The sequence below is a fragment of the Panthera leo genome, chromosome A1, assembly GCF_018350215.1.
Source record: "Panthera leo isolate Ple1 chromosome A1, P.leo_Ple1_pat1.1, whole genome shotgun sequence".
NCBI classification, from domain to species: domain Eukaryota; kingdom Metazoa; phylum Chordata; class Mammalia; order Carnivora; family Felidae; genus Panthera; species Panthera leo.
This window is the reverse complement of record NC_056679.1, coordinates 99,752,943-99,778,454: the sequence shown is the minus strand read 5'-3', so window position 1 is coordinate 99,778,454 and position 25,512 is coordinate 99,752,943. Positions and strand designations below refer to the sequence as shown.

The 25,512-nt window shown below is 36.6% G+C and overlaps 1 long non-coding RNA gene across 2 annotated transcripts; it reads right to left on the bottom strand.

The window, feature by feature from the left end:
- Positions 1-2,056: 2,056 nt before the first annotated feature.
- Positions 2,057-24,359, bottom strand: LOC122200179. Of its 2 annotated transcripts, none has more exons than XR_006193745.1 (3): positions 24,011-24,359; positions 5,533-5,592; positions 2,057-2,450 (listed from the first exon to the last, which is right to left on the bottom strand). It is a non-coding gene; the product is annotated as an uncharacterized LOC122200179 (long non-coding RNA). The 2 variants fall into 2 exon arrangements; XR_006193744.1 differs by lacking the exon at positions 24,011-24,359 and adding an exon at positions 14,127-14,223.
- Between the last annotated feature and the right edge of the window lie 1,153 nt (positions 24,360-25,512).

Sequence of the window (25,512 nt, the reverse complement as noted above, 5' to 3'; positions counted from 1 at the left end):
TTTACCAAACTATAAACCAAATCTAAGCACAGCAAAACAAAAAAGTTGCAAAACAACAAAAGAATCTATGATTTCTATTATTTCGTTTATTTGTATTTTATGATGTGCTAAAATGCTCTCCCTACTAGGAAAAATAAATGTCAATGACAATAAGCGTATTAAACTAACAGACCATGCATTTACAGCAGCAATAGTGTCTTACAGTCAAGTTCATTACTGAAAATATTAGATGAGAAATAGCAGTAAAATACCAACACAGAATGGTTAATACCATTCTAACTAGTTTTATTTTAGACACTCTTGAATTTTATATTAAAGTGAGAATTAGGTTAATAATAAAATAATGAGAGTGTAGAGTAACAGATTCATGTCATAATTTGGGGATAATAAATATCTCAATGTTTTCTATATTAATGATAGGGCAAAATAAATTTACACATTTCTTACCAATTTATTTTGACATCATAGTATAGGAAGAGATAATAAATTAATACAAGTTGGATTTATATGCAATATCATCTAAACATTTGCTTTATTATTCCTCTCAAACCATTATATATAAATGCATAGTATGCATGTGAAAATACATTTCTGGATACTATTTTTTTTTAACTGATTTATAGTAAGCTCAAGCTGATAATGTAGATATTAAATTTGGGCCATAATTCTATTACTTTCTTGACTTTGTCTTAAATTTCTAATAAGTCCCATTGATAAGCTTTCTCTTATATATTTCTTGCTTTTATGATACTTCCTGTTTGGTCTAGAGTCTTTAATATATATTTACATTTAGGAACCTCCAGTACATTTTTATTTTACTTGTACCACAGTGCTGGGATTTAAAATTTTTGGTTTTCTAGACTTTGCATTCCATTTGCTTCCATTTTGAATGTGATTTCAACTAGGAGTTGTGAGGAGCAATCAATTATTCATTAATGTGTTCTTGAATAAATGAATTTATTCAATTGAATATTTATTAAACACTTGCTGTTTGGCAATTACATAGTGTAATCAGGTTGGAGAAGTTTTTCTTAGTTTGCCTTCTGAACCTGGAATGATAATGTTATGAAAGCCAAATTCTTGAATTCAGCAATAAAGTTTTTTACTGGTATATAGGGGAAAAATATTTTTGAGAAGAGAATCAATGGTATTTTTTAGCACACCTTACCAATTCTAACAACCCTCTGTTTCAAAAAATTCTTTTCAGTGTGAAAGAACTGGAAATATACCAGATCTCTGGCGTCCTCATATAGCAAAATGTTGGTTCTGTCAAATTAGGAGACCATTGCACAATACTGGAGATAACAGACATCCAGAAGCCCACCAAATTGCATTTTTTTGAAACGTATATAAGAAGTTATGTTTTCCAGGCATAATTACTCACAGATGAGCAGATTGTTGATTTTATGAAAGGATTTTCTGGAGTACAGTGTTTCAGGGATTGGCTGGCTTTCATTGACATCAATGAGTTGATGTCATTGGTAGAAGCACAGGGCTGCTGATTGGTTGGCATTGAGAAATGGATTCATTGGAACAGAACCAGCTCCATAATTTAAAGGCCCATTCCAACATTAAAATGTGATATCCTTTTTTCAAAAAGCAGGGGGGATACCCCATTTTCCTTTCTTCCGTTGTCTCTCTGGTGATCTGTCATGGCATTTTTGTTTTGCCGTCTAATGTCACATTTTCTAGGAAAGCCTAAACATAGACCCTTATAGGAATCTTAGGCCTATTATTTGGACCCAATTCCTAACAATCCCGAGGCCCTCATTAGAGAGGCTGAAATTGGCAATGGTGGTTGAGTGGGATTAGGAAGGTTCTCAGCTACCATCTGCCCTAAGAATGCAGAGTGGTGATGAGTAGTGGGGTTGCACATGAGCCAAGGATCCAAGCTGCTAACTTACGCTTCATTGATCCAATGGACTTCATTTATAGAATACACATTTAAGGATAAAATTAATAATTCTAAGATAATAACCATAGATCACTAAATGCCACACACTGGACCTTTTCAGAGGGCAAAGTCCTTTATTAATCACATGCTCCTGAAGCTGGCTGTGCATTGGAGTGAGTTCTTCTTTGATTGGCCAAAATTAGAAGTAAGGAACTATCATTGCAAGGAACTTCCTATGGTTTATGCACTAGGATAAGTTTAGCTATTAAAATCCAGTTCTCAAAGTACTTGTTCCCAAGGCTGTAGAGAGCTGTCATTTATTATTGAATCAGGTTGAAACTGGTTCTGATGGCTACTTTTTACTATGGCTCTAAAACAGTCAGCCATTTCCTGGAAGTATGGGAACTTCTTTTTGTTTTCAGTGCTAAGTCAACCCAGGAGAGTGCTTCAAGGGTTGTCACAAGTCCACCACTCTTGCCAAATTGCTTGAAGATAAAGTCACTTGGGTAGTTCTCATTTTCACTTTCAATGCTGATTAACCTGAAGCTTGAATCACCTGTGAGGACAGTGAATGCAAAGAAGTACTTAGTACTCTGTAATCAATATTCGTGTTGCAGGACCTAGCCAGATTGAATTTTCTTTTAGCATGGAGTATTAGCAATGGCATAGATGCCCCCACCCATGGGCCAAAGGCAATCAATGCTATTCTGTTATTTTTTATAAGACTGGCTGATAAATATAAACTTGTTTGTTATGCCCCAAGGGAATGGAATTTATCATTACCACTGCTGGCCCAAATGGGGAACAAATTTTTTATTATCCCTTTGAGTGTTCCAGCTAGTATGGTTGGGATTATTATACACAGGAGTATGTTCCATGAGTTTTCATTTAATCCACCAGGAAAGGTTTGATCTCTTACGATTTGTAAAGAAACAAAGTCTTTTAAGGGAATTGGGAAGGTCATAAATTTTGAATGGTCAATAGCTCCATGAACAATTAATCTTGGCTCTGATGTGGCATTTAAAAGTCTAATTCCCACGAAGGCAAAATAGTCTAGTAGCCACACAACAGAGATATTCATCTTTATAAGATATGTAGACATACTATCTCTGGGAATTGTTGACACAAGCAGTAACTGTTCAATGCCAAGAAATCCCTCTCTGTCTCGGGAAACATGGGTCTTCCTGTATTTATTTATTGTCTATACCATGTACCATAACTGGTAAGGTACCATGCCTTTTATATTCTTTACATTGGCTACACTAGCAATAATAATGTTCAGGTTGAAGTTCTGATTACATAATGCAGATTGGTAGAACAGATACGAGACAATAGAATTATAATGAAATGTGGTACCAATAAATCTATCAACTGAGAAAGCCACTTCATGTAGTTTTTTTTTTTCCTTACCTGTTTTAATTTTGTATAGAGAGAATATGAATGGGAGAGAGGGACAGAGAAGGAGGGAGAGAGAGAAAAAATCCTAAGCAGGCTCTGTGCTGTGAGTGCAGAGCTGACAGAGGGGCTCGCTACCATGAATCATGACAACATGACCTGAGCTGAAATCAAGAGTCGGAAGCCCAACTCACTGAGCAACCCAGGTGCCCTTTACATGATATAGTTTCAACAAACTCAGGAAAATATCCTTTTGTGTCTTAGTTCTCAGGAAAGCCTTGACTTCTTGGTCCTAATGTGGTGAATACAAACTTGTGTTGTTCCACCCTTCCCTTCATAGATCACAGTACTGTGTATCATTTGGGAATCCAAAAGAAAAATCGAGGGTGTTATAAAACCTCGATTTAATGATAATTTAATGAGTATTGATTTATAAAATGATGATTTACTAAGATGGCTTAATAAGGTAACAGCAAAGCATAGCAGTAACTTTGGGCTAGCCTTTACCATCTCTAGGCCTGAAGATAGGAGAGCTGAATCTCATTGATGAAGTGAGAAGAAAAGTCTCTTTCATTCATTCTTTTATTCATTTTTATATTTATGGATTTATACCACTGTCATTACAATGTAATTTTAAAACATGTTCAACATCTGAAGAAAAAAAAATGCCTATACACATTAGGAGTCATTCCACATTCCTGTCCCATATCCTTCTGAATATGTACCATTTTGTCTACTCATTTATCAGTTGATGAACATTTAGGCTATTTTTACTTTTGTGGTATTAGCAATCATGTTGGTAGGGACACTCATGTACAGTGGACATTTTCTATTTTTCTTGCATGTGTAACTTTCTCGAATGGCATTGCTGGGTCATAAATATATGTAACATTTTGAGCAACTGCCAGAAGGTTTTTCAAAGTGGCTGTACCATTTTACATTCTCACGAGCAATGTATGAACTGTCCAAATTCTGAACATCCTCCCCACCACTTGTTATTATCTGCATTTTGGGTTTAAATATCCTACAGTGTAAAGTGGTATCTCAGTGTAGATGTGGTTTGCACTTCCATAATGACTAGTAGGGCTGAGCATCATTTCATGTGCTTACTGACCATTTGCATATGTGTTCTGGAGGAATGTCTATTCAAATCCCTCATTCAGTTTAGAGTTGGGTTATTTGTCTTTTTTTAATATAATTTATTGTCAAGTTGGCTAACATACAGTGTAAACAGTGTGCTCTTGGTAACTGGGTTGACTTTTTATTGCTGATGGTAAAAACTTTTATATATTCTGGAAACCAGTCCCTAACAAATAGGTGATTTGAATATGTCTTCTTCCATTTTTAGGCTTGTTTTCATTTTCTCATTGGAATCCTTTGAAGCACAAAAGGTTACATGTTGGTGAATGTGTTTTTTTCTTCTAATGATTGTACTTTTGGTGTCATATCTAAAAAAATATGGCATAATAGAAGCCCGTTATGACTTACTCCTATTTTTTTTTCTTTAAGCAGCTTTATAGTTTTAATTCTTACATTAAAGCTTATGATCTATTTTGAGTTTTGTGCAAGGTGTGAGGTAGAGGTCCAAATCCATTCTACACATGTGGGTATCTAGTTGTCTCAGCACTGGGTGTTGACAAGATAATTCGTTCCCCGCTGAACTTTCCAGGTACATTGATTAAAAATCATTGATAAATGTGAGTGTATTTCTGAATGCTTGTTTTTATTTCATTGGTATGTAGCCCTATACTTTTATCACTCCCACAGTGTCTCAGTTACTGTAGCTTTGAAATTGGAAATTGTGTTTCCCACCTTTCTTTTCTAAGACTGTTCTGGTTACTTCCATAGCCATTTTAGGACTAAATTGTCAGTTTATGAACAAAATAGAAAGAGCTGGGACTTTTGATAGGAATTATGTTGAATCTTTAGGTCATTTTGGGGGTTATTATCATTTTAAAATGTTCGAGTCCATGTACATGAGATGTCTCTTGTTTGGATCTCGTTTAGTATTATTCAGTATTTTATAGTCTTCAGTGTACAAATTAGGCATCTCTTTTACTAATGTATAAAGTGCAATTGATTTTTACATATCAATCATTTATCCTGCCACATTGTTACACTAGTTTATTCTAGTCAGTGTTTTAGTTGATTTCCTGGGATGTTCTATATATAGGATTATATGATCTGTAGAAAGAGAAAATTTTACTTCTTCCTATCCAATTTAGATGTTATTATTTACTCACCTTGCTTCACTGACCTGATTAGTAAAATGTTGAATAGAACTCATAAGGGTGGGCTTGTTCCTGATAATAGAAGGAAAACATCCAGTTATTCTTAAGTATGATACTAGCTGAGGATTACTTATGGATGCTCTTTATTGAGTTGAGAAAGTTTTATTCTATTTGTTGAGGTTTTTATCAGGAAAGGGTGTTAGTCTACATCTATAAGGATGATGATGTGATTATTGTTCTTTAGTTTTACACTGTGATCATTTGACTTATTTTCAGATGTTAAAGCAACCCCATGTTGTGGGGCTGAATCCCACCTGGTCATGATGTATAACTTTTTTCATCAGTTGCTGAATTCAATTTGCTAGTTTTTATAAGAATTTCTGCATCTATTCTTCTCGAAACTAGAACAAGCAATCCTAAAATTCATATGGAACCACAAAAGGCCCCGAATAGCCAAAGCAATTTTGAAGAAGAAGACTGAAGCAGGAGGCATCACAATCCCAGACTTTAGCCTCTACTACAAAGCTGTCATCATCAAGACAGCATGGTATTGGCACAAAAACAGACACATAGACCAATGGAATAGAATAGAAACCCCAGAACTAGACCCACAAACGTATGGCCAACTCATCTTTGACAAAGCAGGAAAGAACATCCAATGGAAAAAAGACAGTCTCTTTAACAAATGGTGTTGGGAGAACTGGACAGCAACATGCAGAAGGTTGAAACTAGACCACTTTCTCACACCATTCACAAAAATAAACTCAACATGGATCAAGGACCTGAATGTGAGACAGGAAACCATCAAAACCTTAGAGGAGAAAGCAGGAAAAGACCTCTCTGACCTCAGCCGTAGCAATCTCTTACTCGGCACATCCCCAAAGGCAAGGGAATTAAAAGCAAAAGTGAATTACTGGGACCTTATGAAGATAAAAGCTTCTGCACAGCAAAGGAAACAACCAACAAAACTAAAAGGCAACCAACGGAATGGGAAAAGATATTTGCAAATGACACATCGGACAAAGGGCTAGTATCCAAAATCTATAAAGAGCTCACCAAACTCCACACCCGAAAAACAAATAACCCAGTGAAGAAATGGGCAGAAAACATGAATAGACACTTCTCTAAAGAAGACATCCGGATGGCCAACAGGCACATGAAAAGATGTTCAACGTCGCTCCTTATCAGGGAAATACAAATCAAAACCACACTCAGATATCACCTCACACCAGTCAGAGTGGCCAAAATGAAGAAATCAGGAGACTATAGATGCTGGAGAGGATGTGGAGAAACGGGAACCCTCTTGCACTGTTGGTGGGAATGCAAATTGGTGCAGCCGCTCTGGAAAGCAGTGTGGAGGTTCCTCAGAAAATTAAAAATAGACCTACTCTATGACCCAGCAATAGCACTGCTAGGAATTTATCCAAGGGATACAGGAGTACTGATGCATAGGGGCACTTGTACCCCAATGTTTATAGCAGCACTCTCAACAATAGCCAAATTATGGAAAGAGCCTAAATGTCCATCAACTGATGAATGGATAAAGAAATTGTGGTTTATATACACAATGGAATACTACGTGGCAATGAGAAAAAATGAAATATGGCCTTTTGTAGCAACGTGGATGGAACTGGAGAATGTGATGCTAAGTGAAATAAGCCATACAGAGAAAGACAGATACCATATGGTTTCACTCTTATGTGGATCCTGAGAAACGTAACAGAAACCCATGGGGGAGGGGAAGGAAAAAAAAAAAAAAAAAGAGGTTAGAGTGGGAGAGAGCCAAAGCATAAGAGATTGTTAAAAACTGAGAACAAACTGAGGGTTGATGAGAGGTGGGAGGGAGGGCAGGGTGGGTGATGGGTATTGAGGAGGGTACCTTTTGGGATGAGCACTGGGTGTTGTATGGAAACCAATTTGACAGTAAATTTCATATATTAAAAAATAAATTAAAAAAATAAAAATAAAAATTAAATAAATAAATAAAAATAAACATTAAAAAAAAGAATTTCTGCATCTAAATTCATAAGGGATGTTTGTGTTTTTCTTTACTTGGGATATCTTTGTCTAATTTTGGCATCAAAGTGATAGTGACTTAATAAAAGGAGATGGGAGGTATCAACCCTCAGGCAATAATCCGTCTTTTAAATTTTGGCTGTGATATTTCAGGCCATTAAATGGTTTTGTGTTATAAATAAATCAACTTAAAATATTTTTGAAGAATTGGTATAGACTGTTTACTAAATAGTTGGTAGAATTCATCATTGAAGCCAACTAATTCTGCTCTTTTGTTAGATTTTTATTAGTAATTCAATCTCTTTGCATATTATAGGCCTATTCAAATAATTTCTTATTGAATACTATTGGTAACTAGTATCTTTTGGAATTTGTCCATTTCATCTAAGTAATCCCATTTTTTGGCATAGAGTTGTTTATGCTATTTCTTTGTTTTCCCTTTTATTTCCATAAGGTCTAATGATGGTCTCTGTTTATTTTAGCAATCTGAGTCTTGTTTTCGTTGGAATATTTAAGTTTTGTCAACTTTATGATTTCATTGATTTTTCTGTATTGCTTCCCTACTCTATTTAATTAATTTACCTTCTAATCTTTTTATTTCCTTCTTTGATAGCTTCTCAAGGTGGGGATTTAGAGTATTTATTTTCAATTTTATTTTTTTTCAAATAATTTACAGCTTTAAATTTTCCCTTAAAACTTACTTCACTGCATCTGGTAGGTTTCAGTAGGTTGTGTTTTTGTTGTCATCTCAGTTTTTTTCCCCCTGATTTCCTTTTACCTCATCCTCTGACATACTATTTATAAATGTTTCATTTCCATATATTTAAAGGGTTTTCAAATTTTTTATTATTTTTGTTTTTTGAGAGAGTGAGAATCTCAAGCAGGTTCCAAACTCAGTGGGAAGCCTGATCCAGGGCTCAATCTTGCTAATGGTGAGATCATGAACTGAGGCGAAATCAAGAGTCAGATGCTCAACTGACTGAGCCTCCCAGGCGCCACCCCCCCCCCCCAATTTTTTACTATAATTTCTAATTTTATTCCACTGTGGTTAGAGACTATCCCTTGTGTGCTTTCATTTCTTTTGAATTTATTGAGGACTTTGTTATAACAGAATGGATGATATAAACAATGTTCCATGTACCCTTGAAAAGCATATTCTGCTGTTGGGTGAAATATTAAATTGATGTTAGGTCAACTTGGTTTATAGGGTTGTTCAAGAGTTTTACCTACCTGCTGTTCTAATACCTATTTATTCGATACGTTATTGAAAGTGAGGTATGTAAGTCTCATTTCAAAAATAGTGACATGTCTATTGATCCTTTCAGTTAGGTCAGGTTTTGCTGCATGTATTTTAATGTCCTTTTGTTTGATTACATATTTTTAGTTGAGATATAACTGACGTAATGACATTAGCTTCAGGTGTAAAACAATTTCAGTAAATGTAGTATTGACTCTTTTGGATTCTGTTAGGAATGGAATAGTTTTTATTTCTTTTTCAGATGTTTTGTCCTTAGTATATAGAAATGCAACTAATTGGCATCTGTTAATTTTTTTTATCTTGCAACTTAATTGAATTCCTTGCTTAATTCCACCAGTTGTTTTGGTTGAGTCTTCTGTATTTTCTAGATATAAAAATCACCTCATCTGCAAGTAGTGAGTTTTAATTCCTTCTTCCTGATTTGTATGCCTTTTGTTTCTTTGTCTTACTTAGTGGCTGTAGCTAGAACTTCCAGTACTATATTGAATAAGAGTGGTGAGAGTGGGGCATCCTTGTCTTGCTCCTGATTTTGGAGGAAAAGTTTTCAGTATTTTGTTTATGTATATTCTTTCTATATTCAAAATGCTGTGTTTTCACCATGAAAAGATGTTGTATAGGGCCAGTTTTTCTTTTGCAGCTATTGAAATGATCATAGGAATTTTATCTTTAAAATTTTTTTATATTTATTTTATTTTTGTTAGAGACAGAATATGAGCAGGGGAGGGGCAGAGAGAGAGGGAGACAGAATCCAAAGCAGGTTCCAGGCTCTGAGCTGTCAGCACAGAGCTCAATGCAGGGCTCAAACCTGTGAACCACGAGCTCGTGACCTGAGCTGAAGTCTGAAGCTTAACCAACTGAGCCACCCAGGTGCCCCCTCTTTAATTTTGTTAATATATTATATTAATTTGTCTATGTTAAAATATCCTTGCATCCTAGGGATAAATTCTACTTGGTCTTGGTCTATAATCCTTTTGGTATGTTTTTTAATTTGCATTGCTAATACTTTGTTCAGAATTGTTCCATCTATATTCACTAGGAATATTGGTCTGTATTTTTCTTCTAGTGCCCTTACCTGGTATCACGGTCATGTTGAATTTATAAAATGGGTTTGGATGTATTTTCTTAATTCTTTCAAAGAGTTTGACAAGGATTGGATTTAACTTTTAATGTTTGGTAGAATTCACTAATAAAGCCATCTGATCCTGGGATGTTCTGTGTTGGGAGGTTTTTGACTGTTTTTTGTTTTTTTTTTTCATCTTGCATAGCAGTGATCTGTTCATATTCTCTATTTCTTGGTAGCAGTGTTGCCAGCTTGTGTATTTCTAGAAATTTATTCATTTCTTGTAGGTTGTCTAACTTGTTAGGACCTTAAGAGACTATTGTGAACAATTTTATATGCTATGTATTTCTGTAGTATCTGTTGTAAGGTCTCCTTTTTAATTTCTGATTTTGAGTCTTCTCTGGCTACAGGTTTACCAATTTTATCTTTTTGAAAGACAAGAATGGATCAAGTTATTAGTTGTCTGATTTTTATTTAAATTATTTCTGTCTTTCTGCTATCTTGGGCATAATTTGTTGTCTTTTTATAGGTGGGTTATATAGTTTGATAAACTTCCTTTTCAGTACTGTTTTTGCTGCTTCCCTTAATGTTTGATATGCTGTGTTTATATTTTTATTTATTTTGAAATTTTCCCCTTTTGACTTTTTCTTTTACCCACTGATTGTTCAGAACTATATTCTTTGTTTCCCCTAATTTGTATATCATCCAAGTTGCCTCTTGTTGTTGCAAACATAGGTGGTATGATTTCAATTTTAAATATCCTGACGTGTTTTGTGCCCTGTCATATGACCTATCTTGAAAAATGTTCTGTGCTCACTTAACAAGAATGTGGATTCTCCTGTTGGATGGAATGCTTTATATAAGGCTAAGTCCATCTGGTCTAAAGCACAGTTCAATTCCAATATTGCCTTGCTGGTTTTCTGACTAGATGACCTTTCCATTGTTGGCAGTTGGGTACTGAAATCTTCTATTATTTTGTTGTCTATTTGGGGCCTCCAAAATATATATTCACCATTATTGTATCTTCTGGATGCATTGAACCATTTACTGTTATTACATAATGACCTCTTGATAAGTGTTTGGCTTGAAATCTGTATTGTCTGATGTAAGTAGAGCTACACCTGCCTTCTTTGGGAATATCCTCTTTCATCCTTCAGACTGAGCCTATGTGTACTTTATACCTAATGAGTTTCCTAAAAGCAATATATGGTTGGGTCTTTTTTCTTTTTTTAATCCATTCAGCCACTCAGTGACTTTTGATTAAATCCAATCCATTTATCTTGAGAGTGATTACTAATATGTAAGGACTAACTATTGCCATCTTACTGTCTGTTTTCTGGTTGTTTTGTACTTCATGGGTTTCTTACTCTCATTGTGTCTGTCTACCTTTGCAAAATGGTGGTCTTCCATGGTGATTTGCTTGGTCTCCGTTTGTATGTGTATGACTCTAGATCTTATCTTTATTCATTTATACAGTTTCCACGCTTATACTATTTGGGTCTTATGTTTTTGATGTCACAATTGGCCTCTTTTCATATTGTGAATGTGAAGACTTAATAACTGAAGTCATTAGCATGCCATCCTAATACAGAATTCTCTGAACTTAGATGGTTCATATTTTACTTTTGTTAGAGTGCTGTCTACAGAGCTTCCTCTACTTAAAACAGGGTTATTGGGACATAATCTCACTTTAAGTTGAAAAAATCCTAAAAGAGACATGCTTAATACACCTAACATGCCAGACATAGCTCAATTTAGCTTAGATTCAACATGCCAAGAATAGTTATATTAGCCTCCATCTGGGCAAAGTCATCTAACACAAAGCCTATTTGAGAGTAAAGTGTTGAATATCTCAGGTGATTTATTGAATACTATACTGAAAGTTGAAAAACGGATGGTTTTGTGGATATAGAGTGGTTTTAAGCACGTATGTTGTTTACCTTCATGACTGCATGGCTGACTGAGAATTATCGCTCACTGCGGCTTGCCAGTATTATGAAAGATGATCACATCGCAAAATACTAGACCGGAAAGAGACTAGAATTCAATACTCAATGTACTGTTTCTACTGCATGTGTATTGCTTTCACACCACTGTACAACTGAATAATTGGAAGTCAACCACTGTAATTCAGGCACCACCTGCACTTTTCTCTGACTTTTATGTAGTAATTCATGTCATTTCATTTGAGTTTGAGGAACTGTTTTCAGCAGTTCTTGCAAGGCAGGTCTAGTGGTGGTGAACTCCTTCATGTTTGGTTTGTCTGGGACAGACTTACCCTTGCATATCTGAAGGTTAACTTTGCCAGATAAAGTATCTTGGCTGGCAATTTTCATCTTTCAATACTCTGAATATGTCACTCTCCTCTCTCCTGGCCTATTGCGTTTCTGCTGTGAAATCCACTCAGTGTTCTGGGGGTTCTCGGGTAGGCTACTTTCTTTTTCACTTGGCTGGCATTAAAAATGTTTATCATTGATGATAGTTTCATTATATTACATCTAGGAGGTCTTTTTACGTTGAATAATAGTGTTTTCTGTTAGCTTTATGAACTGGTATGTCCACTGTTTTCCCAGTGTTTGGGCAATTCCCAGCTATTATTTCCCTAAATACACTCTCTTTTCCCGGTATAAAAATTACTCTTAAATATGCATTTTTCTCATCAATACCGATAACTCTTGTAGGATTTCTTGACTTCTTTAAGAATCTTAGTTTGTGCTCTCATTTCTAAATTCTTACCTTCCAGATTGCTTATTATTTGTTTGATCTGATCTGCCCAATTTCGTAATTGGGCATTCTAGTGCATTCTTCATCTGATTCATTAAATTCATAAACTCCAGATTTTGTCTGGTTCTGAGTTCACTCAAGTGCCTTTCTGGGTATTCTTGTAGCTGACTGAATGTCTACATGACAGTTATTTGAAATCTTGATCAGTTAGATCAAAATATTCCATGCTTTTGGTTTCGGTTCCGGGAGAATTATTATTTTTTATGATATCATATTACTCTGGCATTTATAGTGTTTGATGAAATATTTCTCTGCCATCACATTTTAAGTAGTACAAACCTGTATTAGTTGTTGACTTTGTTACAGTTTATCAGACTAGCCATTAAGAACCCTTCTTTCATTTTTCAGAAGATGGCATTATAGCTCAAGGTGTTGGCTTCTCTTTATCTGAGTTGCCTCTGGGGCCGCATTCTTGAACATGTGCTTTAAAAAGAGCTGGTTGGGGGCACCTGGGTGGCTCAGTCGGTTGGGCATCCAACTTCAGCTCAGGTCACGATCTCACGGTCCGTGAGTTTGAGCCCCGCGTCGGGCTCTGGGCTGATGGCTCAGAGCCTGGAGCCTGTTTCAGATTCTGTGTCTCCCTCTCTCTCTCTGCCCCTCCCCTGTTCATGCTCTGTCTCTGTCTCGAAAATAAATAAACGTTAAAAAATTTTTTTAAAAAGCTGGTTGGCAGGGGAAGTTTGGGTTGAACACCTGAAGCTTTGTGGGTGCCCACTGTGTGGTATGAGGACCCTCCCACATTTCCATGGGTAGAACTCTTGCTGGAAACAGGGAGCATGTTCCTTCTCAAGTCTTTGTTATTCTTGTGCATTTTCCTTTCCTTTCTCTCCCCACCAGTCAGAGGACCCTCCTTAGAAATCATGCTGCTTGTGCACCATAAACCAGTCATTCACCAGTTTGCCTTTACACCTCCTCTATGAGATAGGTTACCATGGTCACCACCAGCAAAAGCACAGCACTTTGCAGTGCTGCCTTGGGACAGATTCCTTGAGATCTGTCTTGACATTGCACTCCGATGACATACCTGGTTCTCCCATCAGGCCAGCTGGACACCCACAAATTTTGCTTTTGTCTTGCAGGCTCACCTTGTTTTGCACTCACCAGTTTTGCTTTTACTCAAATTGTAATGACTAGGAGTGGGGCAGTCTCAGCGACTCCCTTGAATCTGCAGCCCCATCAAAGTCCCATCCACCCACTTCCTGTAGCACAGGTAGGAGGAAATCTAAGTTCTCCAGGTTACTGTGCAGAGGCACCTTTGTTTGGTTACAAGGGACTACTTTAGTTGCAAATAAAAAGGGAGAGAAAAGAATGACTGATGCTGCCATCTCATGCTGATGTCACTGCTATTAAGCATTTTGGCTTATTTTATTATTGGTTTTCCAGGGAATTACAATTAGCATCTTCATTTAAAACAACCAAAATTCAGATTAATTCTGATTTATACCAATATTATATGAAAACTGGGCTTCATTAAGCCGCTGTCCTTACCTCTCTTCTGTCATATTACTGCCATACGAATTACCACTTTTTGTGTTATAGCCACACAACTTCGTTGTATAATGACTGCTTTATGCAGTTGTTTTTTAAAACCTACAGAAGAAAAGTGTTACAAACAAATATTAGATAGACTCTTTCACAATATCTACGTGGAGAGGGACATGGGTTAGGAAAGCAGGAGTAAAATAATGGAAACTGAAAATTGAAACAGGTTTGTTAGGCTCTATGTACAATGCAGAACAGATTTGATTCTACTGTGTGAATATACAGGTAGATTATCTCAGAAATATTTAATAAAAACAAAAGTTAAATCTTACATTATAAACTAGTTAAATGTGGAAGATCTTTAAAATGTGGGTAGGTTCTAAAAGGAAAAATGAGAAATTGTTACTTCCTTAATACTATTAGAAGTCCGAGCCTCTCTCCTACTTAATCTATCCTCACCTACGACTCCAGTATTCTAATTAATGTGTTTATTGTACGCAGCGCACTTCATGTGCCTGCATTTATCCCTAAAGGGAACATGGTTTGATTGTTACTTTTTTTTTTCAGATTAATCATTCTTTATTCCTCTGGCAGTGCAGAAGTATTTTAGTTAATGTAGTCCTCTTCATTTATTGATACTTCCATAGGGTTTGCTTTTGGTGTTGGAGCCAAGAAGTCATTGCTGAGACCTGTGTCCAAGAGTTGACTGCGTATGTGGTTGTTTAGGAGTAACAGTGCCTTAGGTCTTCTATTCAAGTCTTTCATCCATTTTGAGATGATTTTTTCTGTTTGGACTAGGAAGCATTCCAATTTTCTTCTTTTACATGTGGCTGTCCAGTTTTTTTCACAACCACTTGTTGAAGAGACCGTCCTTTTCCTATTGTATATTCTTGCCTCCTGTGTCCTAAGTTAATTGAGTATAAATGCATGGGATTTTTTCTGGGCTTTGGAGTCTCTTCCCTTGTTCTATGGGTCTGTTTTGATTACTAGAGTTTTTAAATATAATTTAAAATTGGAGAGTGTGATCTATACAGCTTGGTCCTTCTATCTCAAGATTGCTTTGTCTTTTTGAGGTCTTTTGTAGTTCTGTACAAATTTTAGGATTTTTCTTTTATTTCTGTTTGGAATTTTGATGGGGATCGCTGAGTCTACAGCTGACTTTGAGTAGGAGGGACACTTTAACAATATTAAGCCTTCTGATTCATGAACAGAGAATATCTTTCCAATCATTTGTTTCTTCATTTCCTTTCATCAGCATCTTAAAACTTTGGTTCTACAAGTCTTTCACTTCCTTGGTTAAATTTATTCCTAGTATTTTGTTCTTTAGGATGCAATTATAACTGAGGCTGTTTTAATAATTTCTCTGATAGTACATTATAGGTGTATAGGAAAGTAACAGGTTTTTGTACATTGTGTAACGTGCAATTTAACTGTTAGAACTAATAAATAAGTTCAGTATTTCTGGTGGAGTTTTTAAGGTTTTATGGATGTAATACCAGGTCATCTGCACATGGTGACACTACACTTCTTTCTTTCCAATTTTGATGTCTCTTACATTTCTTGCCTAATTGCTCTGGGTAGGACTTCCGGAGCTGTGTTGTGACAATAGGCATACTTCTTGTCTCATTCTTCATTTTTTGAGGAAAAGTTTTCAGCTTTTCACCATTGAGGAGCATGTTAGCTATCAGCTTGTCCTATACTGTGCCTGTATTATGTTGAGGTACATCCTTTCTCTACCCATTTTGTTTAGAGTTTTTGTGCTAAATTTGTGTTGAATTCTGTACAATGCTTTTTTGGCATCTATTGGAATAATCATATGATTTTCTCCTTCATGTTGTTAATATGGTGTATCAGTCACAACAACTGATTGGCAGATGTTGAGTAATCTTTGTATCCCTGGAATAAATCCCATTTGATGATGGTTTATAAGCCTTTTAATGCATTCTCGAATTTGGTTTGCTTATCATTTATTCAGGATTTTTGCATCTATATTAATCAGGAATTTGGACTGAATTTTTCTGGTGGCATCCCTGCCTGGATTTTATATCAGGTTAAGGCTGGCATCATAAAATGAGTTAGGAATTTGGGGAGAGTTTGAGAGGGATTAATATTTTCTTTAGCATTTGGTATAATTCACCAGTGAAGCCATCTATCTCTGGACTTTTGTTTGTTGGGAGGTTTTTGGTGACTGATTTAATCTCCTTGCTTAAAAATCTGTTCAGCTTTCCTGTTTTCATGATTTAGTTTAAATTCCCAGAAACATGCAATCTACATATTCATTGCTTCTTGGCTGGTCATTGTGTTGTCATATAATTGTTTGTAGTAGCCTCTTAGAATCCTTTGCATTTCTATGGTATTACTTTTAAGATTTTCTCTCTCATGCCTCATTTTGGGTCTTCTCTCTGTCTCTGTGGGTCTTTTGATCTAAGGTCAATCTCTGAAGGGCAGCATTCAGCTACCCTGTGTATTTTGATTAAATATAAATAAATAGACTGAATTCTTCAAAGTAATTATGGAGGGATGTGTGGGTGGCTCCGTTAAGTGTCCCTCCTTTGATTTTTTGCTCAAGTCATGATCTCATGCTTTGTGAGATCGACATTCCCGTCCAGCTCTGTGCTGATAGTGTGGAGCCTTCTTGGGATTCTCTTAAAATTAACGTATAAACATTAAAAAATAAAGTAATTAGGGATAGGCATGCACTTAATGCCATTTTGCTAATTGTTTTCTGGTTATTTTTGTAGTTCTGTCTCTTCTCTTGTTATTTCATGATTTTCTGTAGTGTATGCTTAGAGTCCTTTATCTTTTGTTCATCTACTATAGGTTTTTGCTTTACGGTTAACCTGAGGCTTACCTATAACAACTTACATTTGTAACAGTCTTTTTAAAGGCTGTAACAGCTGAAGTTTAAATGCACTCTAAAGCTCTGCAGTTTTACTCTTCTTCCCCTGGCCATAATTTATATTTTTAATGTCACATTTTACGTCTTTTTATCTCGTGTATCCCTTAGCTAATGATTATAGTTACATCTTTGGTCTTTAAACCACAACCTCTACAACATTAAATTATTCTGAATTTTAGTACATATTTACCTTTTCCAGTGACATTTATACCTGATCAGTGTTGTGAGGCTAGTGTGCATTAGAAGAGTAAGAGAAGTCACTACACACTGACTGTCTGCATTGCCCCTCCAACAAGGCTGGTATAGCACCACAATGAGTGGTTTCCCCTGAGCTTATGGTTCTTTCCCTTGAAAAAAAGAGCATGAGGGGACATCCTGTGCCCTCCCCTAGTGCTGTGGGTCATTTAGGGGAACAAGGACTCTGATCTTGCCCCATGTCGACTGAGGGAGAATCTGTGAGCTCCACTACTTGGAAGGTGATTGTGACACTGAAGGGGTTGGGGACTGCAATGACCACCACTCAGATCCTGGCAGATTGAGTTTAAACCTGCAGAGCCAAAGTAGCAGTCCCAACCAACAGTTCTGCTCATCTGCAGGACAAATGGCACTACTTAGGAGTTTCACAAAGCACATAATTCTAAGGATATTATTAAAAAGTTAAGACCTATTTCTAAGTCAATTAAAACCCTTTGGAAAACAAGTAGTGATGGATGTTAAACAAAGACTTCATATGGAGAGTCTGGAGAGTCAGATAAGGACAGAACAGGGTAGATTCTTCAACATAAAATGATAGAACAAGTCTAGGTGATAAAGGTTGGCCTAATGTGGGCATTCAAACAAGGAATTTTTCCAGCTCTATACCTTATGTGCTCAGGCAAGAGGGAAATCAAAGTCCCACAATTGTAAGGAGAATATTTCCTGGCCCCGTCTGTCTAGAAGGATTGGCAAGAACACAAGGAGGTTATATACTAAAGCATTGCTGAGAGTTGGGCAAGTAGAGCTGATCACAGCTATGACAAAGCCAATAGCAGTGGAGGAGGGTTCCCCTGCTGGGTCTAGGAAGGGGAATTAATCCACAGCCTCATTTGAAGCTGAGAGTAGCTGATGCTGAGAGTAGTAGTGCCCTGACGCTATAAAACTCCTTTGTGAAACTTGGGAGTTCCCTTGAGAAGCCCCTCCCTGTCTTGCCCAGACATGGAATTAAAACATAACCCCTCACAATAGACACTGGCTACCCAGTCCCTTCTGAGCAGAGGGCTAGTGACAACATCTGGAAGCTGTATAACCCAGCAACACTCAAGCCAAGATCTGAGCAGGCACTGCAGACAGTCTGCAGAGCAGAGTCGGTGGCCCTGTTCAGTCATGAAACATAGGGTGTGGGTCAGATTAAGACTACAAACCAGGGACCCTACAAGCTACAACAGCACACACACAGACAACTAAAATGAAATTAGGAAAATTGCATGAATATAAGATGTTTGACAAAGGAACAGAAACCATAAACAAAAAGACTACAGAAATCTCAGAGTTGAAATAATAAATACAGTGCCTGAACTGTAGATTTCAAGAGAGAATTTCAAAGGTAAATATAACCTTGCAGAAGAACCAGGCTGTTTGAAATTATCCAATCAGAAGAACAAAAAGTAAAAATAAAGAAAAAGTGAACAAAGTCTGAGGGACCTATGTAACAAAATGAAAAGAAACAATATTTGCATTATGAAAATCCCAGAGGAGAAAGGACAGAAGTTTTGAATATATAAATATATAGTGGCTTAAAACTTTACCTATGTAGGGAGAGAAATAAATATCCAGATGTATGAGGTCTAAAGTAACTGAAAGGTTGAAATCAATAGGGCTATTCTGAGACACATTTAATTATATTGTCAAAAATCAAAAACAAGAAAGAATTTAAAAAGCAGAAAAAGAAGTAACAAATAAGGGACCCCCCCCCCCCAAAGAACTGGATTTTTCAACTTTTCAGACAAGGAGAGAATGGAATAACATACTCAAATATGTCAAGCAAGAAATCTATACCCCGTAAAGCTGTCGTTCAGAGATAAAGGAGAAATAGACTTTCCCAAACTTAATACAGGACCTGCCATAAAAGAACTCCTAAGGAGATTGGAGAAGAAATAAGTAACATCATAAAAACATAAGAAGGTTGCATAAAACTCCCTGGTAATGGTAAATATATAGTCAAAGTTAGGTTTAACATGCTTTGGTGATGTACAACTCAGTTTCTAGTCTAACTTAAAGTGAAAAATGAATGTAGTAAAAATAAAAACATGATTACAATAACTTGTTAGTTATGCAATGTAAAAAAGTAAATTGTAACATTAGTAATCTTAAACATGAGGGGCAGGAGATGACAAAGTATACATCACTTTACTCATTTTAGCATAGTGATATAATTTTAAGGTATTTTATGTATACCTCCTGATACACACAAGGGAAAACCTGGTAGCAATTTTATCAAAGAACATGATAAACTATACTGATGTGAAAAGCCATCAAAACACAAAATAAGGCATCAGATAAAAAGAAAGGAACATTGGATCTACAAAACAATAATACTTCAAAATTTTCAACCAAAGATAGAATGACTGTGAATGGAAAAGAAAACAACATCCAGTGATATTCTGCCTAAAAGAAATTCACTTTAGCTTTAATGATACACAGGAACTGAGAGTGAAGAGAGGGAAAAAGATATTTTAAGCGACAACAACAAAAAAAGGCAAGGGTAGTTACACTCACACAAAATAGACTTTAAAAAAGATGAAGAATATCATTGTAGGAGTGCCTGGGTAGCTGAGTTCATTAAGCATCCAACTTGAGCTCAGGTTATGATCTCACAGCTTGTGAGTTTGAGCCCCACCATTGGGCTCTGTGCTGATAGATGGGAGCCTGCTTCAGCTTCTGTGTCTCCCTCTCTCTTTGCCCCTCCCCTGCTCAAGCTCTGTCTCTTTCTCTCAAAAATGAATAAACATTAAAAATTTTTTTAAAAAAAGAGTATCATTGTATAATGATAAAAGGTTCAAGCCAAGATATAACAGTTGTAAATACCTGCGCACCCATAATCAGCATACCTAAATCTATAAGGCAAAAACTAACAGAGCGAACAGGAGAAATAAACGGCAATACAGTAATAGAAGGGGACTTTAACACCCCACTTAGAACAATGGAGAAAGACCATCCAGATAGAGAATCAATAATCAAAGAGAATTGAACAACACTGTAGACCAAATGGACCTAACAGAAACACATTGTGCTCCCAAAGCCCCCCTGTCCACTATCCTAAAATAAGAAATCTTTAGCAAGAAGAAATGGCATAAAGTGAAGGTGCAATGACCATTTCATAAAAGTGATAAATCTATTTGTATTTCTTTTGGATAGTGCACACAGGTAGGTCTCTCATAAAAATACAGTGGCACAAAGCAAACTTCTAGATAGTGAGTGAAAAGTGATTACATAACAATCTGACAACAGAATATGCTTTCAAGTCCACAAGATGCATTTTCTAGGGCAAACATATCTTAGGCCACAAAACAGGTCTTAGAAAATTCAAGAAACTGACACCATACGAAGTGTTTTCTCTGACCATAGTATGAAACCAGAAACTGATAAATAAGAAAACTGGAAAATTCACAAATACATGGAAATTAAACAAGATTCTCCCAAGCAACCAATGAATCAAAGAAGAAAATAAAGGGGAAATAAAGTTTCCTTAGACACCAAAAAATAGAAGAGCGACATATGAGAACTTAGGGAAAGCAGCGAAAGCATTCCTAAGATGGAAGTTTAGAGCCAAAAATGCCTCTGTTAAGAAGAAATACCCCCATAACCTAACTCTACCCCTGAAAGAATTCTAGAAAAAAGAGGAACAAACCAAACCCAAAGGAAGCACAAGGAAGGTTAAAAAAAATAGAGCAGCTATAAATGAAATAGAGAAAAGGAAAACAATAGAAAAGATTAACCAAACTAACACTTGGTCCTTTAAAAAAATAAAATTAACAAACCTTTAGCTAGAATACCAAGGAAAAATGAGAATATCCAAATCACCAAATTATAAGTAAAGGAGACAAGTGATACCACAAAAATACAATTGTAACAGATGATTATGAACTACAGAACAACAAACTGGATAACCTAGACAAATGGAAAAATTCTCTGACACATACAATATGCCAAAAATGAATAGAAAAAAAAATGTGAACAGACCAATCACTGGTAAAGAGAAGGAATCAATCAAAACCCTCCCAAGGAAGAAAAGCCCAGGACGAAATGGCTTCTTAGATGAAATTCAGCAAACATTTAAAGAATCAACACCAATCCTTCTGAAATTCTTCCAAGAAAGTGAAGAGAAGGCAATACTTCAACCTCATTTTACAAGGCCAGCTTTGCCCCAGTATCAACTTCAGCAAAGCACACTACTGGAAATGGAAACTACAGGCCAATATCCCTGATGAGTATAAAAGACAAAAAAAATCAACAAAATGCTAGCAAACAGAATTCAGCAGCGTAGTGAAGGATCATTCACCATGATCAAGGGGGATTTATCTCTAGAATGCAAGGATGACCCAGCATTTGCAAACCAACCAATATGATCCAATACATTTTTTGATCTCTCGACAGACACACATGAAGTATTTGACAATATGGAACAGTTGTTCATGACACAAGCACTTCACAATTAGGCATAGCAAGAATGTATCCCAACATAATAAAGGCCAGGTATAACACACATATAGTTAACCTGATAATCAATAGCAGAACGGTAAAAACATGCCCACTCTTGCCACTTCTGTACAACATAGGCACAACTAATGTCATTGCACTTGCTTGTGCTTTACAGATAGTGCATTTTTTACAAATTGAAGTTTTCTGGCAAGGCTGAACTGAGCCAATCTATCAGTGCCATTTTTCTACCATCATTTGCTTGCTTTCTATCTCTGTATATTTTGGTAATCCTTGCAATGCTTCAAACTCCATTACGTTTTGGCATGATGATCTGTGATCAGTGACAAGGACTTACTGGAAGTTCAGATTAAACTTAACACTATTTAGCATAAAGGTATTTTTATTATTAAAAAAATTATGTTTTATTTTTTTGAGAGAGAGTGCAAGCAAGGGAGGGGCAGAGAGAGAGGGAGAGACAGAATCCAAAGCAGGCTCTGAGCTGTCAGCACAGAGACTGCTTCGGGGCTCAAACTCACAAACCACACGACCATAATCTGAGCCAAAGTCGGATGTTCAACTGACTGAGCCACCCAGGCACCCCTAACATGTTTTGTTGTTTTTTTTTTAAACAATTTTTTTTTAATTTATTTATTTTTGGGACAGAGAGAGACAGAGCATGAACGGGAGGGGCAGAGAGAGAGGGAGACACAGAATCTGAAACAGGCTCCAGGCTCCGAGCCATCAGCCCAGAGCCCGACGCGGGGCTCGAACCCACGGACCGCGAGATCGTGACCTGGCTGAAGTCGGACGCTTAACCGACTGCGCCACCCAGGCGCCCCTGTTGTTTTTTTTTTAAACGAAGGTATGCATTGTTCTTTAGGCATAATGCTACAGCACATTTAATAGCCATCTGTATATTGTAAGCCTAACTTGTATATGCATTAGGAAATTAAAAAGTTCATTTGACTAGCTTTACGGTGATATTTGTTTTATTGTGAAGGGTTTCAAACTAAACTCTCTGAGATATGCCTGTATCGTAAGTCTTAGCAATGACAATCTAGCAAGGAATAAATAAAAGGCATCCAAAGGCATTGGAAAGGACGAAGTAAAATTATTTGCATATGATGTAATACCACATATATAAAACCCAAGATACTCCACTAAACTGTTAGAAATAACAGATAAATTCAGTAGTTGAAGGATACAAAATCAATGTACACAAATCTGTTCTTTATTCTCATAATGCACTATCAGAAAAAGAAATTAGTCCCATTTGCACCTCCCTCAAGGCATAAAATAATATGAATACATTTAATCAAGGAGGTCAAAGACATGTATAATGAAAACTCTAAGACACTGGTGAAATAAAGATGCCACAAGTAATGGAAAGATTTTTTGTGCTTATGCATTAGAAGATTTAATATGGTAAAAATGTCCATATTACCCAAAGCAATCCAGAGATGCAATGAAGTCCCTACCAAAATTCCAATGGCACTTTTCACAGAAATAAACAATCCTAAACTTTGTACGGAATTACAGGAGGTGTGAAATAGGCAAAAAAATCTTGAAAAAGAATAACAAAGCTGGAGGCATCACACTCCTTGATTTCAAACTAGATTACAAAGATACCCTAATCAAAACAGTATGTTATCAGCATAAAAATAGACACACAGATCAAAAGAACAGAGCTTAAAAATAACCCATACATTTATGGCCAGTTCATTTATGAGAAAGGAGGTAAGAATACACAATGGGGAATGGACAGTGTCTTTAACAAATGGTCATGGGAAAACTGGACAGTCACATGGAAAAGAATGAGGTGGTCTACTATCTTACACCATATGCAAACTTCAGTTCAAAAGGGATACAAGACTTGGAGGTGAGACCTGAAACAGTAGTCCTAGAGGACAGCATAGGTGGGCAGCTGCTCCTCAGAGGTCCTGGCAATGATATTTTCGCTGTGAACCCGAAAACAAAGGCAACAACATCAAAAATGTTGTTCTCTCCTTCTCTCTCCTTCTCTTTCAGAAATAAACATTTTTTTAAAATTAACAAGTGGATAAATACATCAAACTAAAAAGTTCTGTACACTATAGCAAATCCTCAACAAAAGATAAAAGCAGCCCAGTAACTGGGGAAAGTATTTTGAAATACATACCTGATAAGGGGTTAATAACCAAACTATATAAAGCACTCATATAGTACTATAGTGACAAAGAAGCTATTGATTCTGTCAGAGGACTGAGGTAAGAAGGCCAACTTTCCTCCCCAAATTGGTGGGACAAAAAGGGGAATGTAGACGATCACAACTTACCAAAGCATAAACCCCATGGTGGAAATGTATGTGGCAACCCGTACAGCAGTACGAAGGCCTGAACTCTAATTGACAAATTTCTGGAAGCTTAGTGTGTGATGAGCCAGTGAGATAAACAGCAAGGGGGTCCAATCACCAAAGGAGGGGAAGCATATGGCTTTGAGTTTTTACCTCCAGAAGCTTAATCAGCTTCTTACAGAGAACATGAGGGCAAAATCTCCTCTTGACTCTAGCAGGGAGAGGGGAAAATCAATCATTTTGAAATATACCAGTAAACTCTGTTCTTCTTAGCAAGGCCTGCCCTTAGGAGTAATTTTTTTATCAGAGCCTCATGGGGAAGGCATAGGTCTCTAGCTGCCTCTGGCCATCCTGTCATACCTACAGTGGGTGGACACTGAAACACCATGGTTATATTCACAGCCCTGGGACAGAGGTTTACCCAAAGACTGAGATTTATCATAGGAATATAGAATGCTCTCTTCCTCACATATTATGACTTCATTATTAAAGCCTATCTAGTACAATTCCTTTTTATGTAGTGCATCATGTCTACCTTTCGACAACAGCAACAAAAATGGAGAAGGCACAGTAAAAGGTAAGCACTGCTAAGAGAGCAAGCATCAGGACCAGGCTGTTGAACTGATCAGACTATGAATTAAAAACTAGTATTAATATGCTAAGGACTCTAATGGAAAACAATAGACAGTATGCCTTACAGATGGGTAATGTAGGCAGAGAATTGGACGTTTTAAAGACAAAAATTTAATAACTAGAGAAAGAGAAGAATGATAGGTGAATGAGAGGGCTAATTCAATATCAAAGGCAACTGATCAATTATATCCATTCTGCTCAACTACCAGAAAAGAAATGAACGAGAGGAGAAAAGGCCTTTTCAGCATTGTCTGCACTGATTTTATTGTATTTATAGCTGATCTAAAGATAAATACAAAATTGTTATTTTTTTTCCATATATGAAGTTTATTGTCAAATTGGTTTCCATACAACCCCCAGTGCTCATCCCAAAAGGTGCCCTCCTCAATACCCATCACCCACCCTCCCCTCCCTCCCACCCCCCATCAACCCTCAGTTTGTTCTCAGTTTTTAAGAGTCTCTTATGCTTTGGTGCTCTCCCACTCTAACCTCTTTTTTTTTTTTTTCCTTCCCCTCCCCCATGGGTTTCTGTTAAGTTTCTCAGGATCCACATAAGAGTGAAACCATATGGTATCTGTCTTTCTCTGTATGGCTTATTTCACTTAGCATCACACTCTCCAGTTCCATCCATGTTGCTACAAAAGGCCATATTTCATTCTTTCTCATTGCCACGTAGTACTCCATTGTGTATATAAACAACAATTTCTTTATCCATTCATCAGTTGATGGACATTTAGGCTCTTTCCATAATTTGGCTATTGTACAAAATTGTTATTAAAAATGCCACAAAGTAATAATGACTCTGATGTCCCGATAGTTATATACCACAAAATATGGTGTTGAGATGCCCT